Consider the following 22,706-nt stretch of genomic DNA (forward strand, 5'->3'; position numbering starts at 1 on the left):
ATTGACCTTAAAGATATATAGAAGCTTCTTTGCTCATGCTGGGCTACTGAGAGCTTATACATATTCATCACAGAGACAGGGTGATTCAAAGGCTGGGGACTTCAGGTACACACAAACTGTGAGTACACACAAACACAAAAAAACCCACAAAATATATAAGGATTTTGACGTAAAACCCACGTTTAAAGAAAAGCAGTCCACTCAGGGGCATGTTCGTATATATACTGCAGAGACTGACCCTCACAAAAAGTAAACCTTGAGCTCAGGCTGTGGGCTTGTGATCAACATCTGATGAGGAGTCAGAGGACACTTTGTCATTGTTCCCCCCAGCAGAAACACAACCCGCAGGTCAGTCTGGTTCCAGTTTAGAAGCAGTGACATTTGGTGAGTCAAAGTGACCTCAGCTTCATTGAAACTCCCTGACTGCTATTAAACAGCCAGCAGGGATTTAAGGGAGTAGCAGGAACCAGATGGAAAAGCACCAGGTCTGGGGACAGTGAAGCTACAGACCCAAAGGTCATCAGTGCTCCATAGGGGGTGCCTGAGCCTCATGCATGTTAGTCCAGCCCTCAGGCTAAATAGTGGCTGCAGAGCTCTGTGGTAGCCTGGGGAGAAAACCCCCTTTCCTTCCCTTCCCTTCCCTTCCCTTCCCATCCTGCCGTAGGCCCCAGCCCTCCCTGGCTGCATCTGCTGCGATGGGTGTTTAACCAGCCAAAGCACCTGGAAGTCAGGCTGCGCGTGTTTGTTTTTATGAGGCGGGGCAAGGGGTCAGGCAGCAAAACAGAGACGGAAAAGCAGATGACAAGCTGGTTTTGTGCCTCCCTGGCAGTGAGAGCTGCCACCTCCCTGCAAAGCCCAGGAGGCTGCACACCCCCGGGTCCCTACCCCTCTGAGCTACCCACAAGGCAGCCATCAGGGCCAGGGAAAGCACAGAGCAGCAGTGGTCCCCCCAGCAGTATGGCTTTTTAGAAAGCAAAGGAAAAGAAGACAGCTCAGTTTCTTTTGCTGCTTTCTTCACAGTTAGGCAAGTGGGGAGGATTCAGGCATGCTCCAGAGGAATATCGTTCAAGTGATCCACACATGCTCCCCCTGCTAAACTTCTATTAAACAGGCAAGACTGAATGCCAGTCACTGAAGGGATGGGTTTCACACTCGGCTGCCCCAAGCCCTGGGGGAACAAGCCCAGGGCCTCCCAACACCCGCTGTCACCCTGCCACCACGTGCCTCTGCCAGCTCCCAGTGTCCACTCAGGCCAGCACAGGGGTACCACAGATGGATTTTTCCATACAGTCTACACTCTTTCCCCATGATGTCACCTGACTACGTGAGTGGCTGTTTAAACAGCATTGAAACCCCCGCTTCCATACTTTAGGGACAGATTCTTCCCTGCTGCCTTTTCTTCTCTACCACTAATAATCCTCTCTGCCAAAGCATACATCCAAACGTGTGGAAATGGTGAAACAGCTGGAGCACTGCAGAGAGCTAGAGGTTGGCAGCCTAGCCCTCAAGGGCAAACTGACCCTGGCAAGGGGATGCTAGAAAATCCCAAGAAAAGTCTGTGAAAGTAACCTTCAAGTAGGATTTGGTGCCCAGGCTCTGTTCATCCTTAGATGTTACTGCCCCTTTGAGCAGGATGAGTATCGACACAGGGGGTGGTGGACCTTTGTCATGCAGCAGGAATGTTAACATCCTCCAGATTTAAGCGGCGCCATCTGAAGAGCAGTTCATATTCTGAACTTAAGTTTTCATGTGTACATCATGAGGTCCTAATAAAAATGTTGAAAACTGTCTTTGTTGTCGTCTGGTCCCTACAGGACTCACTTCTCCTTTGGCATTTCTCATTGTTGTCATCTGTAGACAACAAGAGTGTTGTTAAAGTTATGGTACCAGCCTTACAAAATGAAAAGGATTTTTTTAAAATAGAGAGGGGGGGGAAAAAAAAGAAACGAAACAAAAAAAACCAGAAAGAAGATGGGAAGGCAGGAGGGGGAAGTGGGGGAAGAGAAATGTGCCAGGAAGCAATATAAAAAACCAGGGACTTTTGATGTTTTCTTTTCCCGCCTCCTTCATTCTTGGCTGAATTATAGGGCGTAGTATAGTATTTTCAGAGCATCTTTTACAAACTTTATTTAGTTCAGTGATTCACATTTCCCGAGCAAGGTTAACCAAAGGGAGGGGTGTTTCTCCCCTTGTCCCTAGCTGTTCCCCAAATTTCAGATAAATTGTATCACGTTGTTAAAAAGAATTGTCAGAAAGGAACCTTTCCTGGTCTCCTCCAATGGCATTGTTTTCCCTAACAAAGTGCAGGATGGTTCATTACTTACTCATTTTAAAGAGTAATTTAAAAATGCTTTGGACAACCTTGAGCCTCAGACTTTGATAAGACATAGGCACGCGGTTAAGATTGAGAACTTCATGGTCACTGCCCACCTGAGCATTTTTTTCCAAACACATATACTTAGTCTGAAAAAGCAAAAGGTTACATATGTAAGTCAGCTGACTTTCTTTCCTGGACAGAGTTGAGCACTCCCTGGGAAAAGCTGGAGCTGAAATCAGATGCACAGAGAAGACATCAGAGCTTATCTAGGCCTACACTGACAGCACCTGAACCTCCAGGCTCCAGCAATTCCCCTGAGCAGCATAGGCTGCAAGCTGATGCTGTGCTTGCCTCTCCATGATCACCAAGACCATAAAAGTGCCAGAGTGATGATCCCTCATCAGCTGGCGGAATTTATTTCCTCTATTTCCTATGCAATACCCTCTTGCTGTATAGCACTTGCAGCTTGACTTCCAGCCCGTGACCCCTGCAGCTGGGAGAGTATCTCCAAGAATTCATGCAAAGGCTGCATGAGGGGCTTGCAGGAACTTACTTCATCAGTTCAGTCCAATCTGTCTGTGGCTTCTCATCCTCTCTGGATATGCATTAGAGGGAACAGCAGCAGCCACGTCAGGGCTCCAGGAGAGTGAACACAGGTACAGTGGCTGGGGGTGCCAGATACTCTGTTAAAGCAACAAGAAGTTAAGTGCACAAGGCATGACAGGCAAAGCTGCCCTGTCAATAAGAGAAAAGGTTTGAAAAACCCTGTGTTCATCAAGTAATATCTGAATTTTTTTAAAAAGTCAGCATAGGAAAATTTTACCCTTTCCTGCTTCCTTTTCTCTGACTCAAAGAGAAGCTTCTACTGTCTTCACAAGAAACAACTGTAAGGTCAGATTTCTTTGAAAGGAACAGAGGAGAGCCTCTGGTTTCTTTCCAAAAAGCAATTTATTTTAGCTTCACAAAAGGTCAGGAAGCATAAATTGCAATGGATACTCTTCCTGTGTAGCCAAACATATTTCCAAGCAGAATCATGACATTATAGGGAAACAAACAAGTAAATATAAGGAGACCAAAGAAAACCCCAACCTGCAAACATTTCTGACTGTAGAATGGTATCACGCTCAAATTTAAATGTGGGGGCTGGAGGGGGGGTCAGAAGTGGTAGCTGTGACTTAGATAACATAGAGCCTCAATTTTGAAGGGTGGTTACACATCACAAGAAAATCCCAGCACTGAATGAAACTCCACCAGCTTGGGTTAGTCTTGATTTTCTATAGCAATTCCTTATGCAACAACAGAAGTTGTGTATCAGCCAGAAAACTCATAACTCTGCTGGCAAATGTTGAATGCACACAGTAATATATGCAGTCTGTTATCTACAGTAAGTGAGGTTTGTTTAGGCCCTTCAGCCCAACCTCCATGCTCCTAACAGCAGCACATTTAGTTGTTTGGATGCTTTTATTCCCACATGGCTCCCTTCTAGTTACATGTAGCTCCATTTCACCAAGTGATGGAGAAAAAAGTGAGGGATTACCTGGGGAACACTGACTATCATACTTGGGGAACCAAGACTATCATACTTACTTTTTTGGGCTTAATCCACTAGGTATTTAGTGGATATATTCTCCAGGCAACAAAAATTAATGAGATACAGATCCTACAAGGCGAAAAAGCTACTGGGCAGATTTATATTATTGCCTATTGATATCCCTAGGTCTAAGGAAAACTAACAAGAAGTGGAAACAGTATGGCTGTGTCTCCAGAGGGCCCTGTCTATTCACTTGTGCTTAATACTGAGCTGGATTTTCACTTGAGTCAGCACAGGCTCTTAGGAGCCCTGCCTGGCCATTTCTGGAGGATGTCTACTGCCTGCCTGGAAATGGTCTGTGGCCAAGGAGGCCAGAGCCCTCTGCTCCAAGCACCAGGAAATGGAAACAGACTTTCTGGTTTGTGCTCACAGAGCACCCAACACAGGGCATCACAGACTATCAGTTTCCCATCCTACTGCTGTACCAAAACAATAATAATTGTCTTGCTGAGTTTCCAGGTAATAAAGACAAACTTTTCTCTAACTGCCATGGCCGCAGACAGTTTATGTTAATCAAAGTGACACCAGAATAGAGTGCTGGGCTGCCAGACTAGAAAGCATTTTACCCCCAGCTGTTTCTGATATGTTTGTGTGCACAGTTCAGTTTACCATTAGGAAGGGCAAATAATGACCCATCTCTAATTTAAGGCAGGGTCCCTTAAGTAATAAATTGAAACTCAGTGTTTAAACAGAGAGACACAGCTATGAATTCAGCATGACACTCTCCAGAAAAAAGGTCATTAGGCAGCAGAGGCCAGACAAACTTCATCTGCCCCCTATGAGTTTTCTGTTGTACTTGAATGACCACCAAAGACACCATTCATCTTTACTCACCCCCATTCCTAACTATACAAGGGTCTGAAGAAGTCAAGCCAATTACTGGATGTGGGTGGGTGATGGGTTCTACATGCCTTGTTTCCTTTGCAAACCATCACACAGACGTGCAGGCTGGGGCTGCAGCAGGCCACCAAGCAACCTGCCATGCAACAAAGGATGCATTTTGCACAGCAAGGCCCAGTGAAGGGAAAATACTGTGTCTCTGTGGCAGTTTGAAGGATGGGAAGGGACCTGAAGTATAGCAGTGGAGCCCTTCCAGTGCTGATGCACAAAATGAGCATGGCCCTTGGCGTCACAGACCACCACCAGCTCTTCCACCATCTGGGAATGAGTGATGTGAAACACTGCTGAAGGATTCATAAAACATCTCCCTGCCTCTCCCTTCCATAACATTGGGACATAGTGGTAAAGAATTGAATAGGATTTCATCAGGTAAGATGATGCAGCCATGTGGCTGTTCTTATGACTTGAAGATAAACTATCAGTATCAAAGAGCTGCTAGGTGCTTGGATACATATATAAACTTTCAGTTTAAAAGACTATTTACTGTTTTCTCCACCCCTTTAGGCTTTCTGTCAACACTGATAACTCCCATCTAGGGTATGAAAGCATTAAAAGTGCTTCCACTTAACAGTAATAAAATTATTTTTTAAAAACTTGTATAACCCAAACATCTCTTTCATTATGCTCTTCCAGCAAAAGCCAGTAATGCTTCATGATATACAAGAAAAGACAGCTGTACCCTATGCAAAAAGGCATTTGAATGATAGACTTACTTCCCATAAAGAGCATTCAAAAGCAGACAATGGTTGCATTAAAAAAAAAAAGAGTAAAAAAACCTTAATAATATATATTCTCCTAGGATTGTGGTTCTGCTTAAAAAATGCAGAACAGGGTGGGAATTCACTGAGTGTCAGCATAATACAGTCACAGTGATGGCCTAAGTGCCTGGTACATAACCAAAAGCCTTATTTTAGGATGTGTTCAGATGTTTTTTGCTGTCCTGACATGTAGTTCTTAGAGCTTTCCCCTTTTCTTCTCTGTACTTAGAGTAGGAACCTACAGAGTCAGCTGCCTGGCTGAATGAAAAATAAGTCTTCATTCCAGAGCACACAGTTGTATGCAAATATTCCTATTAAAATCCCAGTCTCAAATTTAACCTCTCAGCAGTCCTGAGGGCCAGTATGTTCAGTCTGCCCTAAACTGTAAAACCTAATGAGAAAATGCTCTTTCAAGCTGTGTCTGACCCTGAAGTAGAAGAGCTCGGTTAACCGCACGAACCTTGAACATGTGAGTGAAGAATCCTCCCTGCCATATGCCATTGCTTCTGACAAACCTCATCCTCAAGCAGTGTCAAGCATATGCAGCCCTGTGGGTGAGTGCTGCAGGGGCAGGTGGCCTGGTTGGTATTTCACTTTAATTTTAATTTCCTTTAATTTTTATCAGTTTGGTTTTTTAACTCTTTAGGCACTTTTAGAGCAATAGATGTAGAGGTGGAGTGATTGTACAGGTTATGTGATAGGACAATTGCACCTACAGCTGTTTCTTTTTTTTTTTTTTTTTTTTTTTGACCTGCCTCACTTCAGTGCAACTACAAAGAAGTTCATGCACAGAAACAGCTCAGCAAGGGACAAACTTTGTCACTTGAAGCCCTGATTCAGTGAGGAATTGAAGGACATACTTAGTTGCCAGCCTGTTTTGGCTATACACCTGCAGGAAGAAAGGCACAAGCTGAAGTGCCTTCCATAACTCGGTCACACAGCAGTGTAAAAAATATTATGGGATCTCAAATTCAGAAAGTAAAAATTAAGGTTTTGATTTTAAAAGCCTAACCAGTGATGTGTTTGATGAGAAAATGAGAGCTGCCATGCCTAAATGAGCACATCTGGTCAACTTTATTTTTAACAGGACAAAGACTCTTTTCTCTGAGGCCAAGATACTAGGTCTTTAATCTTTTTCCATATTTCTCATGCTTATCACATACGGGCTTATCGTAAAGATGTCTTTATCACTTCTTCCTTTTGATTAAAGGCTATGAGTAATGCTAGCCAATGTCAATAACAATGCCCTAAAAATAAAATAATCATCAAACCAGAGCCCTGCAGGGAACTGTGTTAGTCTCACTAGTCCCTCATGAATAGATCATACAGTACACTCAGAGGAAAAAAAAGAAAACCACCACATGTGAAGAGCAAGTCTCCAACTATATTATGTTTGGAGAATATCATTCACCTTACAGATAGTGAAATCCTGGGTGATCCTTATTTTACATTAATCACATGGTTAAATGGCTCAGGTATTAGGCAGGTAGGTTGGGGGAGGAGAGAGGGGGAAGAATAAAAAGTTGGCTCAAAACTTCATTCTAAACAGAAACCAAACATTAGTCACTTTGAAGTACCATAAATTTTTTAAATATTTGAGTCAAAAGAAACAGTGAAAGTAATTAGTTTTACCACACATTCAGTGATCATCAAACTAAAAATCAGTCCCACACATATGCATATAAACATATAAACCAAAATACACATTGGTCAAAAATATAGCCAAGATGTATCATCCACATGAAAGGTGAGACTACAACTAAACATAAAAAAAACCTTCCATAAAAGGCATTGATTGCCAACCAAGTTATTACAGACGATTGGTATGTATATGGGACACAATGATAATAAGGACATTTAGTCATCCTAAAGAAAACAACAATTGTGGGAAATAATTTTAACAGCACTTAGAAGGATTACAAAATCCCAGTTCCTTGTCGTTCTACAAAAGACTAGTGTTTTCCCAGAAATTATAGCAGATTTCAAAGAAAAACAGTTAATGGTAAAAGAACCAAAGACATATGAAAGTTTTCTGATTTAAAGTTACATTGCTCATTATAAAGTATGTGGTTTTAATTACCTTCTTCCTAAGACCATTAAAGGTACATGTTGAAGGCACTTTTCCACACATACCAGAAAGACCTTCTGCACTCAAAAATCTTGTAAAATTGTGATCAACAGCAGCAAAATTATTTGCAAATTGGCTTAACTTCCATTAAGAGAATGAAATTTAGGAAACAGTCAGAGGATTCTGTCCTTCACTGCCATGAGCACCTGCTGAAGAAAAGCCAGACTATAATGATACTTCTAATACAAACATCCCCAGTTTGTGTGGACCTTCACACCAAAACCCGTCTCAGCTACAGCAAGGTGAGACTCTGCATTATTCATTTTGCATGAGAATTTTCCTTCTAACTTAAACTAACATCTCAGTTTCATACTGTAATAATGCTCTTCAAGCAGGTAACAACCCATAAAAGGATTTTTTTCAGTATACTGGTTTGTTAGTGTTTTGTGCACATCGTAACTAACAATTAATTTGTGTATGTACATGTTTATGTCCTGGAATTCACAGATTGTGATGTTCTTCTACAGAGATTTTAAAAAACAAAAGACAGAAAGCATACATGAAGTTAACCAAATGCTAGGAATTATTCTGGCTTTGAACATGTTTGAGCAAGATAGAATGAGGCATTTGACCTGCTTTTGATCATTCACTTTCACAAAATATTTCAACCAGGCATCTGAGCTGCATGTTAATTTTTTTGAGCAATGACAAATCAAAACGTGCAGAGCTGAAGCACAATCAGTTATTTGGAGGTTAATAAAATGTCCTGAACTGGAATTCCTTCAACAGATCTGGATTTAAGCCTTCTGTACATGTGTTTGCTTTGGGTGTATTTGGAGTTCATTAATGAATAAAATTGCTGGAAGATCTGCAAGTCTGCTCGGCACCTGCTATTTTTATTTTTTTTGGAATCCAATAATGACATCGGGATCTGTACATCTAGTCATGTTAATTGAACAGAATCACTGGAAAAACAAAGATAATAGTAAAAAAATAAATAAATAAACCCCTGATTGTTCCTGAATATGAGCCATGCAGATACATGATTTGCCTTTTCTTTGGTGGAGTTGTGGTGTTTCAGTTCTGAATCAATAGCATGGTATCTTCCAGCAAAGCAAATGCTATTTTCTGTTTTGAGATCTCTTATAACTGGGGGTGTGGTCTAAATCCAGATTTTTAAAGGCAAATGCTTATTTTCAGTGCCCCATTACCTGACTGAGCAACTTATTTATCCTCCAAAAGTCCTGGTGTCCCAGACCAGTTCCCACACTCTGGCAGGTTTCCAGAGCTTTACACTGTACTCTCTAAACCATGCCTCCTCCCCAAAAATCTCAGCTATAAACTGGGGCAAGAAGGCAGCACTTAAGGAAAATTAGCAGCATGGGATGGAAAATCTGATACTCTTACAATTAAGGGCCTATATGCTGCATCCCAGAAAGGAAAAAGGTGCTTTTAAAAAATGCTATTGGAACCTCTGTTAAAAAAATTAATAATCCTTGTGAGTGACTGACAATGAGCTACAAAGCAGAGTCCTTTTTTTCACCCCTTGATTTAGTCCTTAAAACACTTTCTGCCCAACACACATGAAATTGAACAAATAAAGTTTATATTCTTCTTGCAAATATCCATAAGACTAGGCATTGGCACCTGCCTAAAGGTTTATTATAAATGTATAGATTTCTATTTCCCAGCTAGTGCTTTCACAGTTAGATTTCACATGGGCAGCAGAAATGAGAGTAACCAGGAAAATTTCTCCATCCAGAGCACACAATGTGGCTTCTGCTTTACATCCAGCACAGACCATCCACAGAGACCCAAGGTTAGCTCAGGGAGTACCCTTGTGCTTTTACAACCTTTCTGCCATGAAAGATGGGGAATTTCTCCCTTAATGAAGAAGAGTTGTTTGAGTTATAGCCTGTGAAAATATATTCATGTTAAAGAAGATGTATTTGCAGCTCCAGACAGAAAGGAACTGTTTGGAACAAGAGGTCAGCTTGTTTCAAGAGAGACACATGAAGATCTCACACATCAGAGCCACCCCTACGTTTTGAAAATGTGTCTCTTTAGTGGCTGACAGACTCCCTAGAGTGGTCCCAAATTCAACTGGCCAGGAGATTTCACCCTTTCTTCTCATCTAGGGATTTAGCATCAGGAGGTGGACCTTCATTACATATAACTGAAGGATTGCTGTTCTCTAGGTAGCTCAGGATGCTTACTAGAAACAAGAAGATGCATTATGCTTTCAGCAGCTGCATCTTTGCCTCCCCTGTAAATGTGGCTGTTTGGGAGTCTGTCACTAGGGTGCTCCATGTCCCAGCTGGGCTCCTTGCTGGGAATGGGCAGAGCCTGCTGCAGAGCCCAATTTTCTGGCATGAGGAAGAGAGGGGCTTGGGCATCTGAAAGGAAGCTAGTGAGTGACCCTTGTGAATGAATGAAATTAAGAGGGAGGCAGGCAGCTACCAGCACCCAGAGGCAGATCCTTAGGACTTGGATATTCCTCACTGATAGGGGAAAGGCTCTTGGCAGTGAGAACCTCCCTACCATAAGAAACCAAAAAGTAACCCAAACCCATCACATAAATACCACCTCTGTGTGCATGAATCTTGGCTAACCCTCCGTGATCAGCTGCAGTAACCCTGCAAGGGTTGTTTACCCTTTCTGTGCCCCAGTTCACCCTTCTGCTAAACCAGGGCAAAATTCCTGGCTTACCAATTGCCACAGGAAAGCAGGATCCTAGGAAAATATCAAGATAGACTTAACTAGGCTTATAAATTATTTTGATATTCCCAGATGAAAGTTCCCTGCAAGTATAAAGTTTTATTATTATTTCAGCTGCTCCCTTCCATAGTGTAATTGCCAAAAAAAAGACTTTAGAAAAGCCTCAGATTAAGCATAATACTTTTCTTGTTAAGGACTAGCAAAACATTATGCTTGTAACATATGGGGCACAAGTGCTTGATTTCTGTTTAGGGCACCAGCTTTTAAGAACCAAAGAAAGTTTCACTCTGTGTCTTACTCAAACCTGACGTAACTTTCTCTTGGAAAATATGTGTTGGGGACAGTCCGGCTGTGCTTCTTTGCAACTTACACAATTTCAAATATAATTTATATAGGGACTAACCTAAGGTCAATTATTATTACCATCTTGAAGAAGTGATTGTAAACTGGGAACAGCTTTTGCTTTAATCATTTCTTCTTCTCTACAAAGCAAAATAGAAATAGTTTGTAGTGAAAAATGTGTCTTCCAGTATAAGCATTCAATGTCAAAAGAAATTGTAAGTTTAAAAATGATAGCTTTCAGCTGTTGCTCAGTAAGTAGTCAGTGTTTCTTCTCTTCTGGAAAGCTGATACTCCCTCTTCAGGGGAATTTAAATGGACAAAATAAAAGTGGGAGAGTACAAGGGACTTAATGAGACTGCAGTCTGTGTCATGATTCTCTCTGTAGGAGATGTTTAACATTCTGTTCACTACCCGCAACTGCCACATGTGGGTTATGCCTGAAGTGGCCATAGTTAATTTCTGCTGGAACACACTATGGGGAAGTTTGGTGAAAAGCCTTGATTATATGTGTACAGAATGGACTTCTTCCAACACCATAGCTCAAATGCAATGTAAACCAAGAAGGGTCAACCAATCTTTAACAGAAGCAGGAGGAGAAAGTTCAGGCCAAGTTTTGCCATTCTGCCTGGAGAATATCCATGAGCCACAGTTAGAAACAAAAGATTTCTGCAAGAATTTACTAGTACTTTTCAAAACCACATCAAATAGAAAATCCAGAACTACAGAAAAACCAGGGTCAATCCTCAAATTCAATATGCCCATAACTGCATGGATTAAAGAAACTAAGTCTATAGATAGTGTAGCAAATTTTCCTACGCATATCCTTAACACATAATGTGCAAGCACCTGAAAGGAACCAAGAAAGGGAAAGTTGCCATGCCATTTTCTGTTTTGGTCAGGAGAATGGAATTGCCAACACAAAGGCCTTCCTCTGCTTTGAAATGGAGGACATATTTAGTGTGATGACCCTTCAGTACCTCCTCTGCTTGGCAACACTATTGCTTTCCCACAGTTTGATAAAGCCATTTAAGGGCCTAATTCTTATCCGAGTCACACTCAATTCACACTCTTCCCTCCCTCAGCCCACAAGGCTGGAAAGAAGATATGCAGTGTACCCAGCTGGGACTGAGAACACCTCGTCATTTGGATACCAGGACCCATGCAGGGATTAGTCAGAATCTGGACTCTAGACTGAAAACCATGCAAAGTTCGTCCAGTCCCTGCTGCTGCCACCACAGCTTGGGTCACAATGACACCTATTTGAAAGCCTTGCTGCAAGAACCTGCTCCAGTTAGGCAGCTTTGTTTGTGATACAACAGCTCATCAGCAAGCAGACTGCTCAAAAATACCATGCACACATTTTTCATACTGGAAACACCCACTGTCTGAAGCTTCTAAATGGGTCAAAAGCTCAGAAACTGACTTCTGAAAACTAGCTGTCTTCTACACAGGAAGTTTCTCAGCTGTGACTGCAGATGTCATAATTTAGGAATCACACTCCTCAGTTCATCCCCATGGAGACTCTCCCAAATCAGACATTGTTCCCTTGTTCCCCTTTCCCTTCCCCCTTCCTGCTGCAGCAGGATGGAGTTGGGAATTGGAGGCACAAAAGGTAAAGATCACATTTTAAATTACAGCCATCATATTTTATTCCAAATACAAGCAGCTATGTTAAGAAGAGAACAGTCTGGACAACTTTCCATCCCAAATGTTTTGGGGTTTTTTCACAGTCTGGATCAGCCCAAAGGCATTATCTGAGCTCAATGGTTTTGAGTCATATTATTGAAGGCATTAAGCAAGGTGACTAATTTCCAGTCAAGAAGTTAAGATATGTCTCACTAATATCCCAATTTGTATCTAAAGTTCACTGCACTGAGTGTCCAGATTAAAAAAAACCAAAGCGGGACTCGGACCCCACTGTTTCAGCATGCTTTAAGTTAACCACAGACAAACACAGCAGGCTGCAGACTTCTTTGGGAAAGGTCAGAAGTATGGCATTTTTGTAAAAGGCAGTGCTGAAGGAAAGAGCAGCAGTAGGATGAGAGAAATGGATGGTATCCTGTCACTAATGCATGAACAAAGTAGATTGATACACTGGCATGCTGAGGAGATCTGATGCTTAGAGCATGCCTGCCTAGAAGAAGCCATGAAATGTAGGGAGAGGAAATTTTAGATGAAGCAGAAAAATGGGAGGATTCAAAGCAAAGTGGTAAGAAAGATAATTTTGACTGTGCTCCAAGTAGTAACTGGGTGTCCCACTAATGTTAGTCATATGTTATCCAGAAGAGGAATTAAGAACTATTTACTCAAGAATATATGGATCATGGCAGTCATCCCGAGGACCATGATCCTACTGCCTGAAGGCCAGGGCACAATGCTGAGCAGGTGTACAGCTGCAGTCCATAAGTTTGTTTCAGTGAGCTTCACCACGGTAATCAGAGAATCAGAGGATGTCTGTACACCTCTGTGTATTGTGACTGTTGATATTTTACTCCTCCTGTGCCTTTCCCAATAAGGGGCAGAACTGGTCATCTGCTCTTCCTCACAAGTAGCACAAGCCTGAAAGACAAATCTGAAAAGCAGAGAAATTGGTGCTTCATCAGCACTTCTAGCAGCTTCCTAATCCCCAACTTGCTTCTTGTCCCTGTTCCAAGTGCTGACATTTTCCAGCATTGCCTCTGTACTGAGTTGTCATCTGTTGAGCTCCTAAATTGCTGCAACCAGGCAGCCGCTTGACCAAACTACAGAAAATATGAACTAAGGCAATGGTCCTGTGAACTGCTGTGGAGCTGAGCTGATGCAAGGTTGGCTCTTGTGGCAGTTATAGCCAGTTTTGCTTTGGCTGCAAATCTATGGCAACAACATTAACAAGAGAAAGTCTGACGGTAAAGTTCTCAAGGACCCAAAGTATTTTACAACTAACTTTTCTTAGAGCTTAGGTCTCCGCATTGATTTTGGTGGCACAAGCTTGTGAATATCTGCATTACTTTGAAATAGGCCATTTCTTGTTTTCGAAATTGGGGTGTGCTGAGGAACATTGCTGCCATGTCAGCATCCATTCAACAAATTAGACTTTGTGCCAGAAAATTATACACTTACCCAAGAAAAACATGAGAGGAAAAAGGAGCGGTATAAAATTGGTCAACCTTATGTGAGTTTTAAAATCTTCATTTCTGCACATGGTATTTTGGACTGAGCTGCCTCTCCCAGTTTTCTGGAATCATATTCTCAGAGACAAACTGATCTGTTTACACTCATGTGACTCAGCTGGAAGCAGATAATAAACTAAACTAAAACCAGAAAGGTATGAAATATTCAAATGGCACGAAGTGGGCTCTGGCTTGAAGGATCTTAGCACAGCTGTGGCAAAAGTGTACTTTACATCCCAAGATCCTTTAACATGCCCTTATATTGGACATACAGGTTTGGAAATCCTTTACTTAGATGATGTCACAGCCAAGTACATTACCAGCAGCAGCAGCCACCCAGCCCTTCCCAGTCCCTTATCTCTGTCCTGCTGTGGAATCCACTCTAACATCCTATTCCTGGACACACCACTCAGCTCTTTTTCAACATCCCAAGCCAAAAGAGCACTGGAGAGCAATGGTTGCTCATCTACATGTGAGTCAGGGCCAGTTTTTGCACAAGGTGAGGCCCCCACACATCCACCCCAATTCTTAACCCGGGGCAGCAAAGATTTTGGGGGCTGCCCCATGGCAGGATATGGTTCCCCATGCACCAATTTTTGTGCACATAGACCTCAGCATGAAGCCAATATAGAATTCTTAAAATAAGGCCTAAACTTGAAGAAAAAAAAATAAATTAAGTTCTGGCATGTAATTCTTCATAACTTTCTAGTGAAGCCAGTAAAAATCCAAATCTTCCAGTGTTTAAATCCTAGTTTAGAAACTAGTATACTATTGATAGTCAGCATTAAGTTACAGCGCATTTAAAAGCCTCAGAGGCATGACTAGGCTTATACTGAAACAGAGCTTATCTAGCAAGTTCCAGCCTTGATAAGCTAATAATATGCTGAAAAAGCTAGTCATGTACTGCCAAGAGCATGCTTTTAATTGGCTCCTCTAAAACACAGAACCACCGTAGAAAAATACTTTAAAAGGAAACAAGCTATCACCACCATATGAAGATGTACCATCCCAAGAGATAACCACCTTGAGTGTGAGCCTTCTTAAAAGGCCAGATGGAGCAGAATAGAACACGTAAACTGGATCTCTCTCCTAGAGTTTATACCCATAAATCTGCAGATGAAATACTGGGAAAAGGAAATGAGCTAGACCTCACTATTTAAACTCATGATTAGGAGTTTAAATGGTCAAGTTATATACCTATTTTTATAGATGTCTATCTTTATATGCATGAACTGTTCTTTCTTCAGCTAAACTTTCCCACATGTGAAGTGTTTTGGATCAACAGTTACTGCAATAACCATGTTTTCTTTGAAATACCCTGAGCAAACTTCATATGGGGGCTTTTCTCTGTAGATATTGTATTTCTAAAGGTATCAAGTTTTTTATAGATTTTGTCATTTAAAAAAAATGGTGACAACCTCTCAAAACAAGTTACCAACAAAAATTTTATATTAAGCCGGCTGAAACTCATGTAGTTGAATTGCTGATGAAAACAGCAAAAATATAACTATCAATGTATCTTTTACTTTGAGGAACCTTAAATGGGGATGAGGAGGGGCAGAAGAAATCCCACCTTGTATGGACTACCAGATCACTGCCTGCTACTGTGATGCTGCTTATTTTCATGGGATACTCATAACTCCCATTGACAGGCTTGGCATGTGTGCACAGCGCCCACAAAGCTTCCAGTCCTGGGATTATGTGCGTATTTATATATGTCCCTACTACTTAGCAAAGTTCTAAGGAAAAGATGTCCCAATAAGAAGTTCTGTCAGGAGAACCCTTAAGCACAGGAAAGCGGGATAATTTAAGGTGCCTTTAATAGAAGATGGGCCTGATCTTACAAAGCCAGTCAGGATCTGTATGGACAACTCTGTGGCCAGCACATGGGATAAACCAGGCTTATCTGCACCTTGTGCTGGCACCATAAGATAGATCCAGGCTGAGGAAGAATGTGCAAGCTCCACACAGAGACTTTGGACTGGAAGTAATAGTACCTTGCAAACATAGGTAGGGGCCACTAGCTCAGGAACAGGGATGATTTATGCTTTTTTTGGCAAGGACTTTTAAAGGCTTCTGATCAATTCACTCGTCCAGTTCCACAGTGGCCTCCTAAACATCAGTGTAGCCCAACCAAGGCGGAGAGGAAGGAGACGAGGGGGGTGTGTGGTAAATAGTGCTCTGTGGATGGGAAGAGAGCAGGAAGTTCTTAAAATGTTATTTTCATCAAAAGATAGATGTACAAGGAGACATTACCTGGCATGGATTTACACAATCTAGAACAAGTACTCACCTCCTCTGATATTGGTAATTTATTCCTATTCCTCCTACCTACCATTCTTCCCACCTCTACAGCACGTACTGTACTGCTGTAAGTATACTGACTTAGAGTGGGAGTCCACAGTATCATTTTTGAGGTCTGGAAACCACTTTCTGTCCTTTCATCCTCAAAGCAATTGTTCTCACCCTATTCTTAACATGATGTTCCCGCTTCTAATTTTCAGATGAAGATTATCTCGGATTGTAGCAGTGCAGGTGGCTGCAGCTCCTTTTTCTCCTGAGGAGAACTCAGACAACCAGCTGTGGTGGTCAGCAACCCAAGTTTAGCATGTAACTTTGCAGTCATGGTGAGAACCCATGACTCCCTTGTTTTGCCTTTTGCACATTTTCCCCTGATTGGTTAATACTTTGTCTTCCTGTGTTATGTATGAAGTTATGTATATTCATTTTCCTTCTTTAATATGTATTAGTTCTAGAAAGTTCTTTGTTCCTTGACGCCCCATTGGATCCTTCCCTGAGTCCCTCCTATGTGTTGTTCCCATTGGTTCCCTTCCTGTCAATCCCACCTGCTTGTCTCTATCCCATTGGCTGACATCCCTTTCCCCACCTATTCTGTACCCAGTATAAATCCCTGAACCCTCCCACCAATTGGCCTCTTTGTTCCTGTCTTTTCATGGGAATAAACCTGCGTGGAGCACATACGGAGAGTCCCCTCTCTTTACTTCTTTGCCTTCGCCTGTGTGCCTGCCTGACAGCGACAGAAGGATACAGCCCCTTTGGGTGAGGAGCTCTGCCCCGTTTTCATTGTGTGTTGGGCACTGAGTGCTGCCTTCCAGAGGGGTTTCAGTGTTGACCTCCAGGCTTCTTTGTGTCAGCACGCGAGGGGTAAAACCCCCTTCTGCCAGCTCCCAGTGGCTGAAAACCCCTCCACTGGATCACGCAAAAACCTTGTCATTTTATTGGCTTCTCCCCTTTCAGTTCTTTCCATTGCTGTATTGGGAAAACAAAAAAAAAAGCCTCTCTTCAAACTGTATCTCACTTAAAGGTTTTTGAAGGGGTTTAAGATGTTTTTGTACACAACTAGAAAATAGTAATAAAAATTGGTATTAGTGACCCTTTACTGAATGGTACAAGAGACTGTCTGGAAAGTTGGCTGTTACAAGTCCTCAGTGCCACTTCCCCCTCACCCTACCAACAGTGTTTGCTAGGCACAGATATTAGTTACCGTGTGGATACTGCAACACGCGTATCAAACAATGAGGCCCGTGTAAAAGAAATATATATGGACTTATCCTTGATAGATGTTTCAAAGATGTTTATTTCTCCAGCCGCATGGCCAGGGCTCTGCCGAGGAACTGCTCAGTCATGGGACCCGAAGGTCCTTGCCCGCCCAGGGGAACACAAAACAACCAATGGGGAACGAGGCTGACCAGGGGCAGGGAAACCCCGTGCCTCCCCCCCAGGGCCCCTCTCCCAGGACCACATGGCAGGGGGAAGGCCCCAACAGATATTCAGAAGTATTTTTTGATCTACATTAATATATTACTAACTGCTCACAATGTTACTCCGCGGCCCAAGAATTTGAAATACAGCTGTCTGCAGCACTAAAATAACTTTGGGCATAAAACACTACTATCACCACATATCCATGTGTGAATAGTGCTAAAGTTTTGCAGTGATGGACCTTCCAAATCACTGTCTGGAGAACAAGCATTGTTTCCTCTGGTGAGCTGTTGACGCACTGACTGTAAATAAAAGTATTTGCTGTCAAGTACCAGCGCTTCAATAGCTAAATAAACAGTTTTCTGTGGCTTAGACTGTTTCATGATGGTCCATTGCAGATGGTACAAACTCCTCCACGCTACAGTCACTGCAGATGGGAACCTCTGCAGAAAGAGGTAGGCGGTTACCTGATCCCAGCCTTGTATTGTAGGCGCAGTACAGAAGTCTAGATTAATCTCCCACTGCAGACAAAGCTGTGAAAGCCCACCATATCTGCTGTGGTTCCTCCCATCCTTATTCTGTGCACAGCATCCTTGCAGACTGGCTACCTGGGCTTGACATGCTTTTTGTGTTTGCCCTTCTGTTTCCTGGAGCATACACTTAACTCTTATCTCCCTTGGATGCTTCAGGGACAGCTCCTGGAACACTTCCCAAAGTTGGTGCGTCATTGCTAATATCGTGCATTTTCTTTTCATAGGTGTGGAGACAGCCACAGAGGATCCATAAGTCTGTGTCTGACTCCAGTATTGTCTCTTTTGCACATATAGCTTGTGCTGCCAAAAAACGATGGCAAGAGAACAATCTCACTCCAATACCAGCAAAAACACAGATAATTTCACAGTGACTGCCAGCCCTGATTGACCAGAAATCCTAGTTCTGTCAGAAACAGTTTTAGAGAAGAGAAATCCTCAATGCCTACATGGGAAGATGCTACATTAAGTAATTAAATTGACCCATTTGCACTTATCCATTTCAGGAAAGCCCAGCTAATTGTTTCCCTCAGGGGGCAGTTTTCAAGAACTAAGTTTTGATAGGCACTAAATATGAGCTTTGGCCAGCTAAGGCAGAGGGGTGGCTTCCACCAGCTGTGCACACCTTGAAAAGCATTTGCTGTCTCAACAACTCCAAAATTTAGTGCCAGAAACTGCAAGATTTATCTCCAGGTATTTTACCAGCATTCACAGGTAACAAACAAGTGCAATGCTTTTACCTTGGGCAGGAAAGGACGATCAACCCCAGTGCACTCTGCAGTCTTACTAAAATGAAGGGTTTCTTCAACAAGGAAGAGAGCCTTCCTTAGGTGGAAGGTGGCACTACTGTACTGCCTGGCCTTACATATCAAACTGCATCTCAAGCCACACTGGAGTCAGCATCAACCAAATACCCACCCCTTGCTTGCCCAAGGAAGAGAGGTTTTTTCCACATAGCAGGCAGCGTTGCTATTCATTTTAAGATTATAATAGCACAGATTTACAGAGATACACACAGGCTGAGCAATCTATTTGCACACTCCTAAGCACAAAAGTTCACATGTGCAAAGAGCTAAAGAAGAAAACTTTCCAGTTGTGGTGGGAATGTCCAGCCATCCCTTCCAAAAAGCAGCATGAACTACATGCAACATCCACTCATATAGTCAGGTTGAGACTCACTCATTTTAATCCTGTTCTACAGGACCTCTCACCAGCTTCCACTACCAGTCCTTGCTCTTCACATTTCTTTCTTCTCTACTTTACATACAAGTCTTCCAGCTAATGAGTAGGTTATCTAGCAATTTATCACTTGCTAGCAATTTATCACCAGGCCACCACCCTCAGCTCATCAGCATATACATAATGAAGCACAAAAAGGGGTAACATACAATATGAATCCCTTTGAAAGGTCAGTCCTCAGCATGAAAGGCTTTCTGAATCAAATAACATTCAGGAGGGACAGCTGGAGTCACAGCTGTAGCTGTTGAATGAAAAATAACTTTCAACTCACAGCACTTTGGAAAAATCACAATCCCAGGAAAAGTTTTATATATACACAAGGTTTTTTTCTTTTAGAAGCTTACACTTTTTTGTTGTTTTTTGCTGAACCTGAGCTCAGTTGTCATTTTTACACGGCTCCAAAATCAACAGATATTTATGATGACATTTATTTGGGATTTGCAGCACTATTTGCTACCTGTCCTTGTACACAGCCCTTGTGGCACCTTTGTTTTTGGTAAGATCGGAAATCTGTAGCTGTATTCAGTATGGAAAATATACTGGAACTACACCTGAAATAGATTTGTAAGGAATCTTTTATCTGTCTGGAAAAAAAAAAAAATCATTCACTAAGACTTAATCATATCAGTGCTGATTCATAGGTGGTACATAGTGTTTATGAGCCCAGGTGCACGTCACTGCCACAGAAGGCTCACAACAAACCCTCAGAGAGTTTGCAAAGTGAGATGGCAGTTTCTGAATAGGGCTAACAGGGACATGGCCCTCCCAGCCGGCATGACTCTTGTTGCCAAGTTGCCCAGCTCCTGGCCTTGCAGGCCAGCCTTTAACCATTCAGTGTGCTTGCTTGTGTCTCTCTGCCACAAGCATGGCTGTAGGATGATGACCCTGCAAGGGCAGCAGGACAGCCTGCCCCTTACACAAACTTCCAGCACATTGTCCAAAGCAGCCTCTGAAAACAGCAAGGAACTTTCCCAATCCTTCCACTGGGTATTTGGTGGCTCTATCTAAATTGCCCAGCCCTACAGATTATTTCAGCTAAAACCCATGTCTTACGTTTCCCTGCCCTAGACTTCTCTCCCTTCCTTTAGGCTTGAAAATTAAATGCAACCATAAAAACCATGTAGCTTAGTGTCAATTGTAACAGCAAGAAAACCAGGTAATCATGGCAGCTCTCCTTTTCTGAAAGGGAGTAATCAACATGCAATGCCAGGCTAAGAAATGGTTGTCTGGGGAAGATTTCTGTGTCTGTCTTGGTGCCCACATTGCCTTACTTCTGTCCAAGCTAGGGAATAGTAAAAAGCTTTTGAAGTATGCTCAGCATGTCATCTGCATATGTTTGCAGCTGGTTTACTGTTAGTGTGGCTAGAGCAGATAAATGATTATGTGTATCTGACCTATATTTGTTGATATTAGCCTTCTTTCTTGGAAACTCTCTTTGTACACTGTCCAACCCTTGTCTGGCTGCTCGCAGTCTCACTTTGTGCAAATTCCTAAAAAGTGCCTCACCACCTCTGCAAGCTGCAGAGGACTTCTAGAAATGCTTCTAAGAAAACACTTTCTTCAGAGAGCTGACGGGACAGCTAGCACAAGATACTTGGTCAGCTGTAATTCTCATCCATCCTAGAGAATCAGCATCAGCCTCAGGTGAGCAAGGGCTTCTGCACAAAGAGGAGAACAGCCGTGGTGCATCCAGAGACAATTCCTTCGGTACATCTGCCACCGGCATTGCCACAAAACACCCGCTGCAGCCACTCAGCTGCCACGCTGCTCCTGCAGGTCACTTTGATTCCCTGCCATATCTCACTGCTCACCAGGCCCAAACCCACAAAGGCATTTCTGTGCCTAATTTTAACTGAAGTGAAGGGGAGGAAGGTGTCTAAATACTGCTGGCTCTTAGTCATTCAACAAGCCTTACCTCCCCCAGGCAGCCTTGATCAAGGACAGCACGAAATAGCGTTCAGGGTAGTAGGTAAGCTACAATGCTGTCAGCTCATAATTTTCAAAAGATCCATAAAAATATTCAGAGTATTCAGCCACCCACACTGGCTTAAATTATGAGTTTCTCCCACACTGTGTAGCCTTTGAATGTGTTTAGGGCTCCCTTTACCTAAGGATAGTGTTGCTTCATATTCGCTAGACAAAAAGCTCTGATGTCTGAGCTTTGCACACACAGCAATGACCATAGTAGGTAAAGGTCTGGCCAGGTTAAACATAGCAGGTAAAAAAGACCTCAGATCTGACTCTACCCTTCCACCAGTTCTGTATCAGCAGAATTTAGATGTATTCAGTGGCATTTTCCTGGGTTTATGACACTCTAAGACCCTGAAACATTAGTATTCAGAGATTTTATTATTATTTCCATATCTCAATACCAAATAACATCTAGTATTTTTTAAATTCAACTACAATTAAAGTACAGTTTTAAAATGTTTAGCCTTTTCCTCAGGCAAGCTGGTGAAAGTGGATTCCTCATTTCTGCATTTTGCTGTAGTAACCCATATCCTGCCAGTTTCATAGCTGGGATCAAATACAGTAGCTTTGTGTTGGCAAGATACTGGTTATACATTTAAAGAATTCCATCCAGTTGAATTTAGAAAAGGAACATAGAACGGGGCTATTTTTGCTAATCTTGGATTTTGTGAAGTCTGTCCCTATGAAATCTAAGTTCTGGTACAAATTTGTTTTAGATCTTCAATGTCAAAATCTCTTTTAAAGGGAAGAACTGAAAAAAAAGTATATATTTCACTTTAATTAAAGTGTATAAAATATTCAGCAATATCTGATTGGTTTGGAAGGCTGTGCTGTAATGATTAACACATCCACAGAAGCATCCACAGAAGGCAGGAAGGGTACGCTGTTCCAATAGTGCCAAGGTCTGTCACACTACATATTGGAAATCTGGATGAGAAAAAATTTTCCAAGTAATTTAAGTGCTATGAAAATGAAGTTAGCAGTTTAGATACATTTACAAAAACAAAGGCTGGTGATTACAAAGCTGGAATGAATGTGGACTGTGTTTACATCTGCTTCCTGGAAGGTAAAATGTAATCAGAGGAAGCAAAAAAAATTAGCTTTCAAGATATTCTTTTTTGGTTTTGGGGTCTTGTCAGTAGGAGTTGTTTTCTTATGGCAGGATAATACAGAAGATTTCTGTGCTGTTACTCCATGGTGTGAGTTGATGAGACAGCTGGTGTACCCCATGCCGGAACAACAGCTGGGAATGGTCATGTAATGTTTCTGGACAGTACAACACAAGCCAGTAATCTCTGTCTCTCAGCTATCAGTCACCTTCCTTTTAATTAGTTTCAGATGCAGTGTCTAAATAGGCAGTGAAATGTCAGAAGTCCCACACTCTGAAATAGAGCTTCTCA

General features: G+C 42.2%; 1 long non-coding RNA gene across 1 annotated transcript; it reads right to left on the bottom strand.

The window, feature by feature from the left end:
- Window positions 1-685: 685 nt before the first annotated feature.
- LOC138105875 (uncharacterized) lies at window positions 686-19,513 on the bottom strand. Its single transcript, XR_011148758.1, has 3 exons — window positions 19,276-19,513; window positions 2,871-3,000; window positions 686-1,851 (listed from the first exon to the last, which is right to left on the bottom strand). It is a non-coding gene; the product is annotated as an uncharacterized lncRNA (long non-coding RNA).
- Window positions 19,514-22,706: the final 3,193 nt, after the last annotated feature.

The sequence above is a fragment of the Aphelocoma coerulescens genome, chromosome 2 (assembly GCF_041296385.1).
Source record: "Aphelocoma coerulescens isolate FSJ_1873_10779 chromosome 2, UR_Acoe_1.0, whole genome shotgun sequence".
Lineage (NCBI taxonomy): Eukaryota > Metazoa > Chordata > Aves > Passeriformes > Corvidae > Aphelocoma > Aphelocoma coerulescens.